The sequence below is a fragment of the Meriones unguiculatus genome, chromosome 1 (genome assembly GCF_030254825.1).
Source record: "Meriones unguiculatus strain TT.TT164.6M chromosome 1, Bangor_MerUng_6.1, whole genome shotgun sequence".
Lineage (NCBI taxonomy): Eukaryota > Metazoa > Chordata > Mammalia > Rodentia > Muridae > Meriones > Meriones unguiculatus.
The window spans coordinates 13,003,288-13,022,766 of record NC_083349.1 but is presented as its reverse complement, the minus strand read 5'-3'; the positions used below and the strand labels follow the sequence as shown (position 1 = coordinate 13,022,766).

The following is a 19,479-nucleotide window of genomic DNA, read 5'->3' as shown; positions in this document are numbered from 1 at the left end:
CTGTTCCCCTTACTAGGGAACCCACTTGGATACTGAGCTGCCATGGGCTACATCTATGCAGGGGTTCTAGATTATCTCAATGCATGGTCCTTGTTAGGAGTATCTGTCTCAAAAAAAGACCCTTGTGCCCAGATTTTTTGGTTCTGTTGCTCTCCTGTGAAGCTCCTGTCCCCTCCAGGTCTTTCTGTCTCCCCCTTCATTCATAAGATTCCCTGCATGCTGCCCAAAGTTCGCTATAAGTCTCAAAATATATTTTGATACCCTGCTGGGTAGAGTCTTTCAGAGATCCTCTGTGGTAGGCTCCTGTCCTGTTCTCTGTTTTCTCCCTCTTCTGATGTCCATCCTGTTTGCCTTTCTGAATGAAGATTGAGCATCTTACCCAGGGTCCTCCTTCTTGCTTAGCTTCTTTAGGTGTACAGATTTTAGTATGTTTATCCTATATTGTATATCTAACATCCACTTATAAATGAGTATATACCATGTGTGTCTCTCTGCTTCTGGGATCTGAATTTTTTTAAATGACATTAAGTCACAGGAAAAATAGTCAAAAGCCACTACACGGGTACTCATTTGGCAATTGTATAGATGGAGGGAAAGGTGCAGTCCTCCTAGTCATACTGTCATCTCCAGAGACCTCACCTTGAGTTCACCTCCCCCAGGTCTAAGGGCAGTTCCCTGTGCCCCCAACACCCTATCAATGAACCATACCACCTGAGGAGAATGCAGGCTGTGCGGTGTCCTGAGGGAGCCATCTGTCGTCCTCTCTCACCCACAGATATGGGCTTTTAGTGTGGCCCCTGAAGGCTGAACCACACGGTTTGGATGGGGCTGATTCCATCCCTGACCCCCAAGGAAGGCATGTGAGCTCAAGCCTAGAAAAATATCAGTTAGCCAGCCCCACACATAGAGGAAGCTTTGAAGAAGGCCCACTGTCTCAGCCTGGCCTTTCAGAGCAAGGAGACTCTCATTGGAGTCAGTTAGTATAGATTGAATTCTAGGTTGACTCTGTGGGATACACTATCTCCTTCTAAGAGGAGGCCTGGATGGAAACACCTGGAGACCACCATGGCACCAAGGGCTGAGGTGAGAGGGCACAGGGCCTGAACTCTAAACTGTCTCAGCAAGTGCGTGAGCCTGATCATGACCTGGAAGGAGCTGATTGGCAAAGCATTTCACAATTGGGATTCACCCAGACTCCTAGCAGGGAGCTAAAGATAGCTTTGCTTCCTGAGGCTTAAGTCAGGGTGTTTCCACTATGCCCCTGCACTGTGCCTCTAGGTGGTGCCCAGTTCCAGGAAGGCCATCCACTGTGCCCTCCTCACAGGGAAAGGCCATCCCTGACACTGGACAACAACAGGGAGAAAACCGTAGACATTATTTTACCTCTCACACCCCTTGGCCCTCTGACATGAAGCTGGTGGCAGACTCTGGCTCTAAGTCGACAGAAGAGAGTGTTGGGCAAGGCTCTCATACAGCAAAAGGTAGGAGGTGACTTCATTTGTCAGTTACCCGAAAAGGCTCGTGCAGGAAGTGTGGTTCTCATTACGTTAGCACATCTGAGGAAGGTGAGTGGGGAATAAAGGGTGACAGTCTTTCCTTTCCTACCCGAAGGCAATGTCTTTCTGGGCTGGTTCTTCAGTGTGCAGTGCGAGTTCTAATACGGGTGTACAAAGGAGCCCTGCACCCTACCAGCGTATGAGGTAACATATCCCACATGCCTGCTGAGGCTGAGGCCCAGGAGAGAAGGCTGCTATTCTCAGAGACGCATCTCCCCATGTGGTACTTTGTGCTTGCCAGACTTGGGGTTTCTTTCTATGCTCCCCAATGTCTAGCCTGGGTAGAGCAGAGGGGGCACTTTCCTGTCTGTGCTGTCATACCTTTACCAGCTCTCTGGGAACCTGGGTTTGAGGATGGAGAATAGACTGAACCTTATTTGAGACACCAACAGAGACTCCACACAGAGGCAGAGCACTCAGGCTGGGTTCTTTCTTTCCAGTGGGGCCTTGGCCTCTTTTCAGGGAGTCTCTAGCTTTAACCATTGAGTCCTACCCTAGTTACTAGAAACCAGGTACTCCCTCGTTAATATAATTCTAAGCCCATTACAGCTGAACAGTCAAAGCAATTTTACCCAACATCATTCTAGCAATGAGCTCAGAGCAGTCGCCCTGGCTTGACCACCCTCACCATCTTCCAGGGTAAAAGCCAACTTGGTTAGTTGAGCCTGCCCACTCCAGCTCCTAAGATACCAAGCCACCAAGGAAAGGGCACCACCCTTCAGCTGCTATCAACCCCTGCTACCCTGAAAATAAAAAAAGAAGCCGAGGCTAAGCAAAGTAGCCAGGAACCATGTCATTGATCCCTGGCCAGCACAACCCTATCCATTCAGGATGTGCATTTGAATAAAACAAACAATAAATCATTGGCTAAACAAAGCATATTGTGCTTGAGACAGAAACCCAGGCTGCTGTTGAGACTCCTCCTGGAAGCAATTTGCTGGCTGGAAAACATCCCCCGGGGAATAGACTGAGCATCACTTAGGCAGATACTGAGCAGAAGGCCCTAGCGTCTCACCTTCAGGTCCTGCTTAAGAACGGACATTGGTTTTCCTCAGCTGGACACAGGTGGGGCCTCGTTTTCTGAAGTCCAGCAGTATGAACAGTGCTTCAGGCTCAGGGAGGGGGAATGAGGGATCAGTTCCCTAGCTCTTTGAACCCCTGATCCCTGAAGTGTGCCATGGGGCCTCAGGTAAGACTTATTTTCCTTAAATTCCACTGGTGACAGTCCCCATCTCTAAATAGGGAGAATGAGCACATTGCATCCTAAGTAGAGAAAGGCAGGAGGTGACTTCAGCTGTTAGCAAACAGAAAGACTCATACAGAAAAATCTATTCCTGGTGATGTTAGAACATAGGAGGAAAATCGCTGAGAAAAGAACTAGAAAGGAATAGCTCTTTTTTTTCTCTCTCTCTTTTTATTTGGTGATAATGCTTTTTCAGAACGACATCATCAACAAGCAATAGATTCAAACTCATATGCACAGATGCCGGGCCGTGTCTATATTTCACATCTAGAAATTGCCCCGCGCAGATGGGCAGTTACCTGGGTCAGGATGGATTGGCAGAGCAAGGACTGAATGAAGATGATCCTAGTGGCATCGCAGCTGACCACCGTGACTTTGGACAAGGAGGCATCCAGAGAACTTCCCTTCTGACAGACAGTAGGCAGAGCTGCCCACATTTCTCTGTTCAGTTACTTCTTTGCTCTTGAGAAATGCACACTCATGAGGCTAAAACCTCTTTCCATGGGCACCCTCCTTGCTCTTGTTGTGATTGTGTCTCTTCTTCCTGTCCCGCAAAGTGAGATCAGCCAGGGCGTTGTGAGTACAGCAACCTCAGGGCCTTGGCTTCGAATGCACATTCTTCTTAAAGCCTTTCCCTGAGGTCTCATTCCAACCTCTTCCAGAACTTTCACTGATCCTACACAGATTTTGTCCAATCTCAAAGGAAACTTAAAATGTGGGCTCCCGGATAGGCTGAGGTCTTGAAAGTCATGGATGCGAGGGCAGATGAAAATTTCAGATTTGTCCCCCAGAGAGGTCAAAGTTCACCACTATCAACTTTATGAGCCCGTTGATAGCAGTGTTGCTTCTGGGAACAGGCAGACACCCTGACTCTCAAGAGCCTATGACTGATGTCACAGGTTTTGCTGAATTTTAATAAGATGAATGGGTTAACCCAGAGAGGCTGTTTTCTGTTAAAGGCTCTTCGGTTCTCTTGGAAAGACCCAAACTCTACCCAGGAGAGTCAAGTGCTTGCCCTGTGCACCCCACATCCCACAACCTGGCCTCACCCTTGGCCTTTGAGGTAGCATATACTTCAGAAACATCTGGTCACCCTAGCCAGAACCTCTGGGCCTTGGTTCTTAGAGTGCGTCTGACTAATGACATAGCTTAGGAACTCACCCCAAAGCCTCAGTTTCCCAAAACTAACCTCTGCTTGGGTCACACCTATAGCCATCAGCTCTTTCCCTAGTCTCCAGCCACACTACCAAGTATGTGCCATCACACTCAGCTTTTAAAAACCATGCACAGCATGAGCTTTACCTACCAGGTCACCATCCTAGTCTAAAATTAACAGGTTTTATGATAGGAGAGGGGTCACTCTACACTCTCAAACCTATGAAAAGTGGTCCACAAACACATTTCTCCTGAAGGAACTGGCAGCATGCTTCAGAATCTTCAAGGGGGGTCACTGCTCCCACAGGCAGGTCCAGACTCTCAGCTGGGGTTCCTGTGAATGCTGAAGCCCAAAGCTATTCCTATTCCTTCCTCACTGACCCTGCACCAGCTGCATCCAGACACCTGCTGTTCCTCAGACAGGAGAGGCCACTTCCTGCTGCTGGGCAAACATACAGAAGCCTCTCTGTCTGAAAGACTTCATTCCTGTTGGCTGCCAAGAAAACCTCCACACCCAAGCCTGCCTTCTTCAATGGAGCTCCTCCAGTTCCCACTCCACAGGCCCATTCCACCTGGCCTGCTCTGCATTTGGTTGCCTCTATCACTCCCGTGGGGTGGTAGCCTCTGTGTCCCTATGGACCTGAGACATCCATGGGACAGGCACTGTCATAACTGCTGCGGTGGTAAGCATGGTGTGTGTGTAGTCTGAGTATCCAATAAAGATTTAAGCACTGCACTTGTCTCTTTTTACAAGACTCTCAAATACTGCTAACATTTAGGAGGAAACTCAGAAAGAGCTTTTGAAATATTTCTAGCTTGCTAAAAAGAGGCCCTAACTCGACTCAGCACGGTGCAAAATTATTAAGTTTCCGAGTCTTGCACTTTTATATTGCATTTGAGTCCAAGTTGGAGCTTTGCTTAAAAAAAAAATTAAATGAGTAGGCTGACAACATCACCAACAGAGGGCTGCTATGTGGGCAAAAGAAATGTACTGAATTACTGATGCACTGGGTGGAGAGCCACCAGGAGCTTCGGCAGAGAACAGTAAGTCAACAGCAGCTGGAAGTTAAGGACAGGGTGACTGGCTGTGTCAGAGCAACCCCCACCCAGCACTTAAGCATCTGTTGTTCATGAATGCTGCTCTCAGGTCCAGCAAAACTACTTGCCCAGAAAAGGGTTCGGGAGACAAGGGCTCTTTCCACTTGTAATAATGCAGGGTGATGTGGCTGGGAACCAGGGGGAGTTCTAATTTTTGTTTTATCAGTGAACTTCATAGTACAGCCAGAACTGTGGAGGAGTTTTATCTACGAAACTAAATATTTCATGCTCTTTGGGAGAACATTTGCAAGCTTTGTGTTCATTAAAGGAAGTACCCCAAAGCAACGATTTGCTGGCCCAGACTGAGCCTCTGTGTATCTTTAAATGCAACAGGAAGGATGTATTCATTCTGACTGTTTATTAATTCACACTAACTGCCTCTCCTGTAACTGGGAGAGAGCTTCTCCTAGAAAGGACCAAGGTGTTTGGGCCTGAATTATATGCCTGATGCAACCATGTGCCACCATGCTTTCTAGAATGTTCTCAGGCATGGCCTTAGTTCTTATCATCTGCTCAGGTGTGCCCAAGATATAAGATTCCCACTGAAAGGGCATGTGCAGATTTCAGGCCCCCCTGGCTGGCAGGAGTGGGAGACAGAAGCTTGGCTTCTGAGAGCCTAGCTCACTCCTTCATTGTTTAGCTCAACTGCTTCCTTCTTCTCTCTCTCCCCACTTGGCCTCTTCCCTCTCCTCCCTGTTTGTAGAAGATCAAGGAGAAGGGAGATTGAGGTAAAGGGAGGAAGACTGGAGAAAAACTTGGACAGAAAGTATACTCGGCTGGACTTGTCCCCTCAAGGGGTCACCATGGGGCCATAGGGAACCTGGAAGGCATTCTGTAGAAGGAGGCACTTTATCCATGGAGGAAGCTAGAGGCTTTTTAATGACCCATCCCTTCTCCCCTCAAAGCAACTAGCCTGTGATCCACAGTATGTTCTAGAGTACCTGACTGATACGGCATTGCTACAGCAGTTCTTAATATGTGGGTCACATTTTTGGGAGGTCAAATGATCCTTTCACAGGGGTCCTGTAAGACTATTGAAAAACACAGATATTTACATTAAGATTCACAACAGTAACAGAATTACAGTTATAAAGCAGCAATGAAAATAATTTTATGGGTGGAGGTCACTACAATATGAGGAGCTGTATTAAAGGGTCGCAGTGTTTAGGAAAGTTGAAAACCACTGGCTAGAGCAAGGCCAGTTGTGGGAAACAGTGCTGTGGGAAAAATTGACTACTGGTGTCCTCAAAGCTTTACCAGAGCCCTCCTTTGTCCTTGTCTATCTCCACATGTCCTCCTCCACCCACGGGGAAGCGGGCTGCCTCCCACTTGAACATCAGCATCCATAGAGGAGACACAGGCCTCTCTATGGTGGAAATCCACCTGCACAGAAAATCTAAACCACAGAACTAAATAAAAGCTGGTTCCCATGATGGGAATTTCAGACAGACAGGTGGAGACAGGGAGGGGAGACTCCAGGTGGGGTATCAAATCCTGCAGGTGGGTGTTCAGCTTTGAGGCTGGCCTCTTTGAGTTGGAGAAGAAAGGAAGGTCAAAGCTGGCAGAGCTTCACAACATACCCATGGTGGAGAGGGCTCCCCTCTTCCAGGCCCCACTCAGAGGGGCCATCTTGCTCTTAGCACAGCACTTAGGTTTGCTGGCCTTGAGTCAAGGTCAAAGCCTCCTATGCAGAGAGCACACAGCCCTCAGAGCAAACTGATTATAGAAGCTGGCTGGACACAGCCTGGAAACACGGGTCCTTGGAGTGGGAGACAAAATAAAATGACAGAGTATAAAGGCCACTTGTCATAATATACTGCAATCAAGCATCTATCCAAACAAGAATCCAGAAATCTAGTCGAGAAGGAAAAATGGAACTAATTTTCTTCTCAATACAAATGGTGACTAATGTCCAGCTGGAAGTATCCAAATAGATGCAAGTCCTAACAAAATTTATGTCTGTGTCTCAACCAGAAGCGCAGCACCTGCCCCGAGGACTTTGTGACAGAGAATTGGATGCTCTTGGTTCAAGTGCAGAGGCCCCTGATCATTCTGGGTCCTCCACTGCACCAGAACCTCCGTACTCCTTTTCTGAAGACTGGAATTGCAGGTCTGTGGGGATGGCTTAGTAGATGCTTGCGGTGTAAGCACCACTACCTGGGTTAGGATCCCCAGCACCCATGCAAAAAGCTAAGTGTGGTAGCACGAACGTGTCACCTGAGCCCTGGGAGGGACAGAGACAAGGGTATCTTTGGAGCTCACTAACCTGTCAATCTAGACACAGCAATGAGCGCTAGGCTAATGAGAGGCCCCAGGTCAAGAAATAAGATGGAGAGGGCTAGAGAGACGGCCCAGTGGTTAAGAGCACTTGCTGCTCTTGTAGAAACTTGGGTTTGGTTCCCAGCACCCACTTGGCAGCTTACATACCCCAGTTCCAGAAGATCTGACCCTGGTGGGCATCAGTCATATATGTGGTATACATACAACAAGTATGTGGGCAAAGCACTCATGCACATAGAATAAAGCAAATATATATTTTTAAAGAAGGCGGAAAGAGGACACTAGACACTCACCAACCTCTTACCTCTACAAGTGCATATGTGGGTAAGTACACCTTTGAGTGTGCACACATAAGCGTACACACACACACACAGGAAACAAGAGAGAGAGAGAGAGAGAGAGAGAGAGAGAGAGAGAGAGAGAGAGAGAGAAGGGGTTGGGAGAGAAAGAGAGGGGGTTGCAGAATCACACCTGCTCAGGATCATATCTGAGGATCATATCCTTCTTACCCCATCATTCCACCTCGAGTGCTTGCCCAGAACCCCAGTTTGTGCCATCTCCCCAGGGAAACAAAGGCCTGTCTGTTCTGTTTGCGGCTATGTTCCAGGCAGGGTGACATGGCTGGAGAGCCCTCTGTGCTTGGCCTCCTACACTGTTCCTTCTTGCACAGACTCCCACACCACCGGCTTTGTTCCCTTTGCCCATGCATTCCTTCACTTCACAACCCAACCATGCTGAGTCCTGAGAAGACAGAGACTCGCACACCTGCGACGGGAGCTCACGGCCATGCTGATATCCCCACACTGGGCCCTCTAAGGGACCAGAGTGTGTGCTGCCCACACCCAGGCCGGAGGCCCAAACAAACTTCCCGATCAAAACAGCACTCTTCTTCCCAGACTTGACACCCAAACACCTGACACAGTAGATTTCCAGCCCAGCTAAGGGCCATCTTTTAATTGTTTCCTTCCTCTTCATGGAGTTTCTATCTGTTTGGTGGTAATAACAAAACAAAACAAAAAAACAACCAGAATCCCCTTTGTTATTAATACTTGATACCAATTTCATGACAAACTAGATTAAATGCATTCTTGGTTGTATTTAAAAGGGATTTTAAAGCAGATGACCATTCTTTAAAAATAAAATTCTTTATCTCGCCCCTCCTTCGTTGGGAACCAATGCAAAAGGATATGTTCGTTTGTCTTTCTGAATTATATTGCTCAGAGTTTTTATTTCATAAGCTTCACCAAACCCTTTGAAGTATTTATTTATGTGGCTGAAAGAAAGGGACCCATACTTCTGGCAGAGAGCCAGAGGCAGTGAGTACAGAGGCTGTGAGCCACATCAAAAGTCCCTGTGTGGCACACCTGGACGGGGGCAGACCCCAGCTGGTGAGATTCGGGGACCAGCAGCAGAAGCTGAGAAAAGAAACGGAGGCTAAGCGCGTAATTCCCAAAGGAGGGCTCTCCCAGCCTGCACTCAGCAGCAGCCCCGCCCCCCACCTGCCTCTCCTCTGATCAGAAAGCTCCAAGAGCAGTGGTTCTCGGTCTCCCCAACGCTGCAACAGTTCCTCATGTTGTGGTGACCCCCCAACCAGAAAATTACTTCGTTGCTACTTCATAGCTGTGGTTTTTCTACTGTTACAAATCATAACGTGAGTATCTGATATGCAGGGTGGCTGATACGTGACCCGTGTCAGGGAGAGAACCACTGCCCCAGAGCACGAAGAAGTTAAGAGCTGCGCGGAGATGCCCTGTTCTTTGGAGGAAAGGAGTAAGCTCAGAGACTTCGGGGGCTACCCACAGCTTCATAGTTTTATGGTATGGTTGCAAGGCTGACCTTATGCCCATTCTGCACGCTTCATTCTGGGCTACACTGCCACTTGGTGCGGGGGTTGCCTGGTTTCTACCTGGCTGCATACCCAGCCTGGTTTAATTCAGGTCACAAAGCCCGGGGTTAATGTCCACAGCAAGTTGTACTTTTGCCTCACAGACCGCTAACACCAGAGTCAGTGGTGCGTGATGGAGAATGGATTCACTCCTGGTGCACCGGTAAGCGAAAGCACCAGGAGATTAGATACTTAAACGACACAAGTTTTACGTAATTGTTCAGCTTCGTGGTGCAAAAATTAAAGTTGCCAAAAAAAAAAAAATTAAAGTCGCCTAGTAGGTCACATCATATTGATCTGAACTATTCTTTCAGGTGGCAAACAAAGAAAGATTCTATCTACGAGTGAACGATTTTGTTCACTTGTTGTGCATATGTGTGTATCGAGGCGGTGCACATGCATGTGTGCATGTGTATATGTGTGTGTGTGTGTGTGTGTGTGTGTGTGTGTGTGTGTGTGAAGGCCAGAGGACAAGCTCTAGTGTCAATTCTCAGATACCATCTACCTTTTTTGAAACTGTCTCGAGTTGGCCTGAAACTCACCAAACAGGCTCGGCTATCAGACCAGCACCGACCCCAGAGATGCACTTGTCTCTGCCTCCCAAAGCTGGCATTACAAGTGTGCAGCACCACACCTGGTATATTTTATGCAGGTTCTGGGGCTCGAACTCAGGTCCTCTTGCTTATAAGACAAACACTGAGCCATCTCCCTGACTCCACACTAGTTTTTGTTTGCTTGTTTGTTTGTTTCTTGCCGTGTATGATATATATAGCATTAGGTATTTTAGGAAATATATGTCCAGTTTCCTGGTTATTGACCACATGCTCTCTCATGTATATGCCTCCCCTGACCCCATCCCAGCAGACATGCAAAGTAGAGATGTCCAGTTCACTCCTGAGCAGTGGGCACCATGGTCTGACCTTGAGTCCTTTAAACAAAACCACACTGGAGGCAGGATTTGAATCCAAGTCTGAACTCAAAGGTCTGAGAGACACACCCTTTATTGACAGCCTGGTAGAGGAGGAGCTGGACTAGTAAAACAAATAACTGAAAACCTAAAATAGACTTGAACAAGCACTTTAGAATAGGGCCAAATGCCCTTCCGTAAAAGCAAGAGGAAGAGCGATCAGTGCCTGGCAGAGGGTCCAGAGAGGTGTGGGAGAGGCTAAGACACGTCAGGAAACTGAGCTGAAGGCTGAACAGGTTCCACATCTTGTGGTTTAGAAAGGCAGGGACCTTTGGGGAACTTCAGGGGAAACCAGGCCACAGCTCTTTTTGCTAAGAAGCAGCAAGCCAAAAATGACCTACATTGCACAGGACTTTCTAAAGTGACACTCCAGTCCAAGAAGGCCCAACTCTCTTCTAACCACCGCATTCACTTCTGTTTTGGAGCAGAGCTTCCCTAAGTGAGACTCAAGCGTAGTAAATGAGACCGTGCATAAGTTAGGGAAGAGAATGTATGTGGTTCCTGTTCCCTTACTGCCCCCAAGCCTGCCTCCTTGGGAGATCCTGTAGGCTCTCTTCCATTCAGTATCCCCGTACAAACTGTCCCTGCAGTGCTTTTATAGGGTCATCTCCTCTCTCCAAGATCCAGTGCACATCAGTATACATCACAACAGACATCTATGGAAAGCTCAGAAGCTCATTCAACAAGCACACGTGCTCCAGAGAACCTTACTTCATCACCTGTTTATCTAGCAGCAGCCAGCAAGAGATTGCTTGCAGGCACTGAAGTTATAGCTCCGTCTTAACATAAGCCCCAGTTCAGCACCCATTTGGAAGCAGAAGGGAGGCTAGTGTGTTTGGAAGGGTGAAGACAGTTGAGAGAAGTTGGGTGCGGGTGGGGAGGTGATGGAGGCATGCCTTTGATTTGGGACATGTTAGGGGTAAGGTTGATGCCCCAGAAGAAAATATCAGGTACAATGCAGAGTGTGCCTCAGCCTACAAATTGTGCCTCTGACCAGCAAGGGTGTGTTTTTAATAAATGGCCTCAGAGATGGAGCCATGGAGACCCAAGGAGGTCAGGAAGAGAAGCACAATTTGATCTATTGAAATGAATTTATGCCCCTTCCCATACCTCCCTGTTTTGCCTCAGGGTTAAAAGATCTGTATGCAGGAATGCCTGGGGCTGAAAAGATCAGTCCCAGGACAAAGTTTCAAGGACAGAGCTTCAAGTCTTTCTCAGGGTCTCCTCAACTGTAGGCAGGGCTGCTGACCCAGGAGCACTGCTGGGCCAAATGTACCTCTACAGCAGGGACACATGAGTTTCCAGGCTGAGGACCAATGGCCGGCTTGTTTCTCACTCTGTGACACCCACAGGGGCTCCTGGACGCATCCAAGGACAACTCCTCCCTCACTGCAACTTTAGGGCTGATTTGCCTGAGGGTTGTCAAATCTAGTTTATCCAATGACCTGGCTTTTCAGAGAGATAGACAGCTGCTACCAACTTCCTAAGCAGGAAACGTGTTGAGGGGCTGATGACATTCACAGACAGCACCAATTTCAAGACACAAGGATCTGGGCCCCAAGGTGGTATTCAGGATGCCAGAGCCTGGCTGCAGGTTTCTCTCCCTGACCCTGTGGACCCCACCTTTTAGGTAAACCAGCACCTGGTCTTTCGTTTTCCCCAGGGCCTTGAACTTGCATTGGGAGAACCCAGCCTCACCTATTGTCAAAAGGAGATCCTGAAAGCTGAGGGACCTCGGTACACACCAGCAACCTGCTCTTTGATGGCACCCTTTGCTTTAGCGCCTCAGCTTTGGAAAAACACTCCATCCTCATTCCTCAGCTCTGCTTTAGCTAAGCACAGATTTTCACGGTGTAAGAAAAGAAATGCATAAACATTGTTGCAAAGATGGGACACCTTGGATCACGAGGCACTTAGATGCAAGGACAACACTGACTGGACAAGAGACAGCAATCTCTAGAACACATGAGCATCCTTTGCTGGTCTTGCTTCAAACTCTCCCACACAGTCAAGGCCACCCATTTTCTTTCCTTTAGTTTCTGAGGTTCTAGAACTTAGAGAGTCGCAGTAACTCAATATAAACCTTCAGTCACCATTGTCTAACCTCTCTAGAAAGATACTTCGTGCCTGGAAGGAATTTAGGTCAGGTCCAGTTCTTAGTCCTCGGGCTTGGCTCTACCTCATCACCCTGTGGGTCTCCCAGCCTTCCCCATATGGTCCCGGGAAGCACCAAGATGGGTACCGCTGGCCTTTGGATCCAGGACCTCCTCAGGTCATTCTGCGAATGGCAGTTCCTGGCGTCAGACCTGGGCTACCTTCCAGGTTTCCCCGCCGCGACCCTGAATCCCCAGCTGATGCCTGCCTCTGAAGGCACTGGGCCCCAGACTGGAGGCCAGCATCCCCGCATCGCCTCCGCTGCTCCCGGAGTTGGCGCAACTCGAGTCACTTTCTGGAAATGCTCCAGTCTCAAGCCCTGCGTGCGCAGCCCCCAACACACCGGTTGGCACCCCCTCCGGCTTCCATCGCGTTCACACTCACACCAGTCGCCGGGTCGCTGTGCCCTCCCCACGGTCACCACCCGCAGATCCACGCCCTCCGTGTAGCCGTTCACCGACAGAGCTGCCGAGGTGGTAGCCAAATTGGGACTGCTCCTCGGGCAGGTGGCCGGGGGTTGCAAGGTCTCCAGTCGCTAGCACCCAATGCACTAGGAGGGTGGCAAGGACCTGGCTCGGACACAACACCCGGACACGACCCGTCCCTCCCGCGGCAGTGGCCCAGGCTACCTCGGTCTGCTCACTGTGCAAGGGGTGCACAGCCACCTCGGGACTCACTGCCGCCGGCCCACACCGCGCCACTCACCTTTCAGGGACCGGTGCTGTCGCGCCGATCGCGCTGCCGCGGCGACTCCGCATCTCCCGGGCGCCCGCCCGCCGCGCTCTGCTCCGGGGCGTCCGCTGTCCCTGCCGGCGCAAGGGAGGGTCGTGGGGACGCGCGGGGGCAGCGAGGTCCCGGTGCTGCCGGCGACTTCTCCCGCAGCCCGCAGCCCCGCAGCCCCGCAGCCCTCAGTCCTACGGGAGAGCAGGAAATCTGTCTGGCCGCCTCCAGCGCCGGGCTAGGTCTCCGGCTCCGTGGCCGGGGGCGGGGCCCTGGTGCTGCGAGGGGCGACGGCGACGCCTGGTGCCTGGCTCTGGGAGCGCACCGCGGGCGCCGGCCCTCCCGGGGCTGTGGCCTCGACAGTCAAAGGATAAAGGTACACGCCCTCAACAGGGAGGCCCTCTCCAGCCCCTCTGTCTGGACACTGGGTCTCCTGGAGGGTCCCAAATGGCGGTGACACTCAGACACGCGGGGGTCGGGGGGAAACTGCAAGATCCCTCCTGTTCAGCCTTGGTCCTGGAAATAGTCGGCCTGGGATGCACAGGTCTCACAGGGTGTCAGGTCTCACAGCTGGTAAAGCTGGGCTGGGCCACCTGGTAACAGCCCTACTTCAGAGAAGTTGGCAGAGCTGGGGAAGGTCCCAGACACTCCCTCCCAAAAAAAGAGCGTTCTGGCGCCCCATGGTGGGTGCTGGAGGGCGTACAATTAGAAAGAAATGTCTGGCAAAATTAAACACACGCGGAGCAGAGCACAGTACAGGGACAGGCTCTGCTGCTCTGGGAACTTATTCGTAGTGATTTTGTTTGGACGATAAATGAAATCCAGTTTGACACAATCTAGAATTGAGTCTCAAAGGGGAATAACTTAGATCAGGCTGGGCTTCAGGTATGCCTGTGTGTGTGTGTGGGGGGGAGTTGTCTGCATTGTTAATCGACAAAGGAAACGTCAGCCCATAGTGGGCAACACCATTCCCTAGATTGGAGGTTCCTGAACAGTATAAAAGAGAAAGCTAGAAGACAGTAAGCAAGCAAGGATATGTTTATTTTCTTTGCTCTTGACTTTGGACGTGATGTCTGAAGTTCTTGCCTTGACTTCCCTGAAATGGTGGGCTGTAACCTAGAGCTCTAAGTCAAGTAAATCCTTTCTTCCCGAATTTTCTCCCCCCACCATCCCGCCAAGATATTTTATCCCAGTAACAGAAATGAAACTAGAACAAGGACATTCTGACTAGAAGACAGAAAGCACAGCAAAGCTATGGTGTCTGTCTTGGTTCTGAATCTGTTTCGTTGTACCCTAAGGGTTCAGCCAGGGAACAGCCTCATGGTGAGGCTGGTTCTGTGTTAGGGACCCTGCCTGTTGAGGTTTTAAATGAATGAGGAGATAAACAATGAATAGCAAGAAAGAGGCCTGTATGGGGTGTTACCTCACTCTGCATTTTATTGCTGTTAGAGCTGCAGAGCCAAGCTGACTTACAAGGTGACACTTTTCTTAACTGAGCTGGGGCTTGTTTTGGAGGGAGCTGTAGACTGGAAGCCTGAAGAGCCTTGGAACCCTCCAGAGTGCCAAGAAGAATGCTCTTCCTTTCCCATGATGTTAGGACCCAAGGTCAGTCTTCCTTCTCTGCCCCACACACCTCTGTCCCTGAAGACCCAAGTGGGTCTTCCTTCCTTTCCTACCTCACTCAGTCCTGCTCCTACGGGCTTCTTCAGAGATGTAACAACATCCACGTGCATATCATTCAGAAGCATGCAGCCTTCCAGCCATCTGCAAGCTCAGTTCTTCTAGCACCTTCTGCCTGTTCAACCCCAGCTCTTGCTTTGGTTTCTGGGCCTTGACTCTGCCTCTATTCCACCTCCAAATCCTGCTTGGCACCCCTGTGCATCTTGAATTCAGTCCTTTTTCTCCCTCACCGTGCCTGCTTCTCCTGTCACGGCATTGTCCTCTGATTTCAGACCCCCTGCTTAAAAGCCTCTGCCTTGAGTAAAATCCTGACTGCAGTGAGGCTGTTCCCGGCTTGCCCAGTGTTTCCTGAGCCCTGACTCTTCTTTCTTTCTCGGTGCTTGAGAAAAGACCCTTTCTGTCATCTAGGTCCCTCCCTTCTTGCTACCTTCCTACCGATTGCCTTCCCAAAGCCCTCACACCCTCTTCTATCCCATCACTGAATATATATATATATATATATATATATATATATATATAATTTATTTATCTCACTATGTAACTCTGGCTGGCCTGGAACTCACTATGTAGACCAAGTTGGTATGGAATCAGAGATCCACCCACATCTGCCTCTCAAGAGCTGGCATTGTTTGTTTTGGCATTGTTTGGTCATTGATCCTTTCCTTTGCCCCAGGGCTGGTAGTGCCATCAGCCCAGCTGTGCTTGCCCCTGTTCCTGCAACATGAGACATAGTCGACAGCCAGAACATTCAGTGAACATGTGGGCTGGCTGAGCAAAGGAGGACAAGCTGCGGCAGGCAGCAGCAGGCATCCCTATTACCTGCCCAGAGCAGAGTGGGGCAGGTAGTTCCCTCCTGAGTGTGTACCCCCAGGGAACTGCCCGGGTTGGGTGTGGCCAAGTGGCTCAATGACATCACCCAGCCCTGGATTTTATTGCTGCTGGAGCTGCAGATCCGAGCTAATATTAAAGAGAGCGACAGTTTCAAAGCCCTGATAAGCTTGTTAACACTGCAGGGGTGGGGAGGCAGAGACTGTTATCCACCAAGAGGGGAACATGTCGCCTCAGTCAGACATCTGCTGTTGGAAAGTGACAGCCTTGAGAACATGATGAGGAGGCAGATGGCTCTCCTCTCCCAGTAATATCTGCCCTGTTGGACCCCAAATGTTATTCTAGGAATTAAATGGTATTCCTTAACATCTTCTGAAGTCTACAGACATCCTGTCACTCAGACACATGTTATCCTTCATTATCCTTGCTCCTCCTTTGGGCTCATGATACCCGTCAGCATCTGTATGTGTATACCTTCCCCCCATCCTAGACCACAAGGACCTCCCTACCTCATGCCATCCTAAATGCTTACTGTCTTTTAGTACCTGAACCATAGTCCCTCTCTAACCATAATTTCCTCTGTCTGACTGCCCCTCTGAGGCTGGCCATCTACCCCTCTGCCTCCTGAGTTCTCCCCTCATATCTGACCATCCTATTTTTCTTTTAGAACATGATTCCACCAAGGCAGCTTTCCTAGAACTGTATCCTCACCAGATCACGTGTTCTGTCTTCCATTGAACTCAAAGACTTGGCCACTGGAATTCTCTTCAGTAGCTTAAAAATATTCTTGTGACTTAAGAAATTATGTGCGTGTTCGTGTCTATGTATGAGTTAATGCTCTTGAATTAAGTGCCTGTGGAGGCCAGAAGAAGGTGCTGGATCTCCTGGAGCTAGAGGTACAGGTGTTTGTGAACTACCCCATGTGGGTCCTGGGAACCGAACTCAGGTCCTCTGCAAGAATAGCAAGCACTCTTAACCCTGACCCATTTCTCCCTCCCTACAGTAACTTTTTTTTTTTTTTTGACACAGGGTCTCCTATAGCCTAAGCTTCCAATTCAAAATGTAACCAGAGATGGTCTTGAATTCCTGATTCTCCTAGAGAATAGGCATGTGCCTTCACGTCTAGCTTTCTGCAGTGTTAGTGCTGTGCATCAAATCCAGGGCTTGGCTTTGCGAATGCCACACAAGCACTCTAACCAATGGCCACACCCCACCCCTCTTCATAGTAGCTTGAGAGTGCTTATCCAGCTTAAAGGCTAAATTCAAGTGTTGAGGCCAAAGATAGTCCTTTGGGGGGGGGGGATAAGCAAAAAGTGGGCAACACTGATGTTAAAGAAAAAATAGAATTTGCTTTTGAACAATATGCCAAAAGTTAACACAAAGTTACCTGACTTTAGGAGAAATATCAGGCTTTAGTGATTGTCCACAGGGCACAGTAAACAAGACAAAGAAGAGAAAGCATCCAGGCTTTGTGATTTCAGTTAGTACCTGTCCATACAAAGAGGGATGCCTCTTACAACCTCTGGAAGATACTAGAAGCTTTTGTTTCTATCATCTCAATATTACTCCCTCTACCCCTCTTTTTACAAATTAGGCTGGTACTAACAGTTCTTGGCCACTGGAATCAAAAGGAATGACTCTTTGCAAGAAGCCTCTCCACTTGCCCAGAAAACAAACAACAAGGCAAAAACCTGGAAGTTACACCCTAGTCTGGGTGCTCACAATATTTAATTATTTTTCTTGGGCTTCTTTTTATTGATGAACTATATACATACAACGTGCAGAGCCTAAGGACACAGTGAAGTGCATAGAGACATGTGTGTAAGTAATATGCATGCCCCTACCAAGATACTGACATTTTGGACACAGAGAGATGGCTCAGTCAGTAAAGTGCCTATCCTGCAGAATGAGTAGCTTGGTTGACTCACCACCCAGGTAAAGGGCCAGGGGTAGAGTGCAAGCTTATAATCCCATCACTGAAGGGTAGAAACAAATGGATCCTTGGGGTTCATTGGCTTGCTAGTCTAGCCAAATCACTGAGGCTCAGGTACTAATGAGAGACTTTGTCTCAATAAAACAAGTTGGATGGCTCCTGGAAATCAATCCCCTCCCCCCCCCCACCTCCACATACAGACACACAGACATACCTGCACACATAGACACACCTGCACACACACACTCTCTCTTTCTGACATTTTGCTCTCCTAAAACACCCCCTCCTGCCCCTTTTCAGAAAATGACGCATCCCACAAGGACAAGCCATTATTCTGATGTCTGTTACCAAAGCGAGCTTCGCCTGCTTTTGCTCTTTATAGGAATGTGATTAGAGAGTATGTTATATATAGGCAGATGGCTCTTCTACACACTATGTTATTTCTAGTTTCTTTCACGCAGCAAAATCTTTTGGAGATTCGCCCTTTATTGCCTATCCATGGTTAGGTAACAGATTTTTTTTTCCTCTAGTTTTATTTTCTATTTTGTTTTTCCTCTTCATCACGGTTTCTAGAAATGTGATTTAAGAATCAGTGATCGGCTGCAGAAGAGGAGATGTCTTCTGTCTGAGGCCCTACCCCAAGAGCCACTGGGCTCCCTCCCCAAACAGGCCATTCTGTGCATGCCCCTGTTACCCTACTGAGCACACCGGAAGCCACTGGCCACTGCCATGTGTACTTCACACGTGCTACCATACCTTTTCCACTGAATACCCGGAAATAAGTCGCCCAGCTGTTTCTCAGTCCCAGGACTGGTGGTTGGTTTTGGATTTGTGTCGACTGTTGATATTTATTCACTGCATAAATATAATTTATTATTTCTCTCATGAAAAAAATGTGATTTAAAATGTCTCATTGAGACTTTCTGCCTTCCTGACTTAAAGTAAAATGAAATTAGAATTTTGTATTTTTAGATCATAGAGTTTTTCACTTGGTTATTTTAAAAAATAATTTTTTATCTCTCTGCAGAGGCTTTCTTCTGCCCTACTTTGCTTTTCTGTTGCTGTGATAAACATGGAGGTCAAAAGTGGGGGAGGCGCCTAATCTCATCGTTGTGGGAAGGAAAGCAGGAACTGAGAGAGAACCATGGAGGTACTCTGCTTACTGGCTTGCTTTCTCTGCCTTAGTCATCTGCCTTTCTTACACAGCACAGACCTACTAGTCTGAGGACAGCACTGCCCACAGTGGGCTCAGCTTTCCTGCATCAAAATAGCAATTAAGAAAATACCCCACTGGTCAGCCCAATGAAGGCAATGCCAAAATTGAGGTTTCCCCTCCTCGGTTTGTCAAGTTGACAATGAAAGCTGACTTACAGCTTTGTGCCTTATATCATCCTTCCTTTTAAATCCTTGAACATTTTTATAACAGCATTTCCCACTTCTTGTCTCCTACTTTAAACACCTATATTATCTATGAGTATGCTTCTATTAATGGGGGTGGGGCTAAGGACTCCTTGTTTTTGTGAGGTTTTTTTTTCTTGCCTTATTTTCATTTTACTATAATGTTTGTGATTTCTTGTTGCTGGCTGAAGGCATTGCCCAGATGATTTTTAGGTTGTTAGGATGTGTCTATGGAAACCCTTCCCCCATGGAAAAGGCAGCCCAGACTTAAGGCACAATCATTTTGCATCCTAACCTGAATGACTGAGGTATCCCCCTCCCCAAGAGTTTTATATCCTGGTTGACTGGAACTTTGAAGAATTACAGCATGGTTCAACCTCTGGAATCTTCATAATGCTCACAGCCCTTACTGATTTTTTACAGTTGACCTGAAAGAGTCTCATCCTGTTAATGTGCAGCAGTATCTTAGACTGAAACAGTACGGGCTTGGAATTGATTCTTGAACCACATTTGTGCATAACTGCAATCCTCTTCAATGCACTCCAAATGCCCTGGAAAGCCACATGCTCCTATCCTTACTAT

The 19,479-nt window shown here is 48.5% G+C and overlaps 1 protein-coding gene across 2 annotated transcripts in view; it reads right to left on the bottom strand.

Annotated features, from left to right (window-relative positions):
• Ptpre (protein tyrosine phosphatase receptor type E) overlaps positions 1 to 13,308 on the bottom strand; it is a 145,277-nt gene extending 131,969 nt beyond the window's left edge. For both annotated transcript variants that reach the window (XM_060381450.1, XM_021636784.2), the window contains exon 1: positions 13,044 to 13,308. The gene's annotated coding sequence lies outside the window, so the exon portion shown is untranslated. The remainder of the gene's footprint in view (positions 1 to 13,043) is intronic.
• Positions 13,309 to 19,479: the final 6,171 nt, after the last annotated feature.